This window comes from Rhamphochromis longiceps, unplaced genomic scaffold, assembly GCF_057381845.1.
Source record: "Rhamphochromis longiceps isolate RC_006_pf unplaced genomic scaffold, R_longiceps_female_GT1.1 unmapped_scaffold_7, whole genome shotgun sequence".
NCBI classification, from domain to species: Eukaryota; Metazoa; Chordata; class Actinopteri; order Cichliformes; family Cichlidae; genus Rhamphochromis; species Rhamphochromis longiceps.
The window spans coordinates 105001-107500 of record NW_028187227.1 but is presented as its reverse complement, the minus strand read 5'-3'; positions in this window follow the sequence as shown (position 1 = coordinate 107500).

Below are 2500 nucleotides of genomic sequence, written 5' to 3'. Positions count from 1 at the left end.
TGTGATGTAGGTCCCCGGGGCCTGCTGGAGGTCCAGGTCCATGCCCGATGTGAGTAGCAGCAGGGCCAGCGCGCCCAGGAGCACATCTTTTTCGACCGTAAAGGGAGACAGGAGGCCGACTCACTGCCTCGGCTAAATGCAGAGGGAATTTCAGCAGGGCCAGGGCACAGGCATGGACCTTTTTCAGCTGTAAGGGAGGCAAGAGCAAGGTGTGATGTAGGTCCCCGGGGCCTGCTGGAGGTCCAGGTCCATGCCCGATGTGAGTAGCAGCAGGGCCAGCGCGCCCAGGAGCACATCTTTTTCGACCGTAAAGGGAGACAGGAGGCCGACTCACTGCCTCGGCTAAATGCAGAGGGAATTTCAGCAGGGCCAGGGCACAGGCATGGACCTTTTTCAGCTGTAAGGGAGGCAAGAGCAAGGTGCGATGTAGGTCCCCGGGGCCTGTTGTCGTACCATAGGCACGAGTGGTGTGTGTGTGTGGCAAAGAGTTTCTGCGCAGTGTACCAGGGGCACGGGGAAAGGTTGTTGTACCATAGGCACGAGAAAAGTTGTCGTACCATAGGCACGAGAAAAGTTGTCGTACCATAGGCACGAGTGGTGTGTGTGTGTGGCAAAGTGCTACTGAGCGGTGTACCAGGGGCACGGCGAAAAGTTGTTGTACCATAGGCACGAGAAAAGTTGTTGTACCATAGGCACGAGAAAAGCTGTCGTACCAGGGGCACGGAGGAAAGTTGTTGTACCATAGGCCCGAGAAAAGTTGTCGTACCATAGGTACGAGGAGTGTGTGTGTGGCAAAGTGCTACTGAGCGGTGTACCAGGGGCACGGCGAAAAGTTGTTGTACCATAGGCACGAGAAAAGTTGTTGTACCATAGGCACGAGAAAAGCTGTCGTACCAGGGGCACGGAGGAAAGTTGTTGTACCATAGGCCCGAGAAAAGTTGTCGTACCATAGGCACGAGGAGAGTTTGTGTGGCAAAGTGCTACTGAGCGGTGTACCAGGGGCACGGCAAAAAGTTGTTGTACCATAGGCACGAGAAAAATTGTTGTACCATAGGCACGAGAAAAGTTGTCGTACCATAGGCACGAGAAAAGTTGTCGTACCATAGGCACAAGCAGTGCGTGCGTGCGTGCGTGCGTGCGTGCGTGTGTGTGTGTGTGTGTGTGGCAGTTCTTCTGCGCAGTGTACCAGGGGCACATTTCAATGTGCTTTCTGGAGTACCAGGGGCACGAGGATTTTGCCAGTGGTGTTCTGCTTTGTTAGTGGGAGGGGGCTTAAGTGTGGGTCCCCGGGGCCTGCTGGAGGTCCAGGTCCATGCTAGATACGTGGTACAGGGTAACTGCAGGAGGGGGGGGGGGGTAATGTGGGTTCACGGGGCCTGCTGGAGGTCAAGGTCCATGCTGGATATGCGCTGGATCATAACTGCAAGAAAGGAAAGCTAGTGGGGGAGTAGAGCAGGGGAGTATGTGGGTCCCCAGGGCCTGCTGGAGGTCCAGGTCCATGCTAGATATGTGGCACAGGGTAACTGCAGGGGGGGGGGGGGGGGTAATGTGGGTCCACGGGGCCTGCTGGAAGTCAAGGTCCATGCTAGATATGTGGTACAGGGTAACTGCAGGGGGGGGGGGGGGGTAATTTGGGTCCCCGGGGCCTGCTGGAAGTCAAGGTCCATGCTGGATATGCGCTGGATCATAACTGCAAGAAAGGAAAGCTAGTGGGGGAGTAGAGCAGGGGAGTATGTGGGTCCCCAGGGCCTGCTGGAAGTCAAGGTCCATGCTAGACATGTGGTACAGGGTAACTGCAGGGGGAAGGGGGGGGGGGTAATGTGGGTCCCCGGGGCCTGCTGGAGGTCAAGGTCCGTGCTAGATATGTGGTACGGGGTAACTGCGGGGGGGGGGGGGGGGATCTAATGGGGGACTAGATCAGGTGAGGATGTAATGGCCAGTTCGACAGCAGCACATCTTTTTCGACCGTAAGGGAGAGAGGAGGCCGACTCTCTGCCTCGGCCAAATGGAGAGAGATTTTCAGCAGGGCCAGTGCGCCAGGATCACATCTTTTTCAACCGTGAGGGAGAGAGGAGGCCGACTCACCACCTCGGCCAGGGCGGCCTGCTGGAGGTCAAGGTCCGTGCTAGATATGTGGTACGGGGTAACTGCGGGGGGGGGGGGGGGATCTAATGGGGGACTAGATCAGGTGAGGATGTAATGGCCAGTTCGACAGCAGCACATCTTTTTCGACCGTAAGGGAGAGAGGAGGCCGACTCTCTGCCTCGGCCAAATGGAGAGAGATTTTCAGCAGGGCCAGTGCGCCAGGAGCACATCTTTTTCAACCGTGAGGGAGAGAGGAGGCCGACTCACCACCTCGGCCAGGGCCTTTTTTTCTCCCCTCTCCAGTTGAGCAGTCTAAGGGTAATGAGTAGCAAAGGTGCCCTCCGTCATTTATGGGAGACGGGTGTCTGAAGATGCGCAAGTCAGCAGACACCCTCGGCAACGCTCGGACGGCACT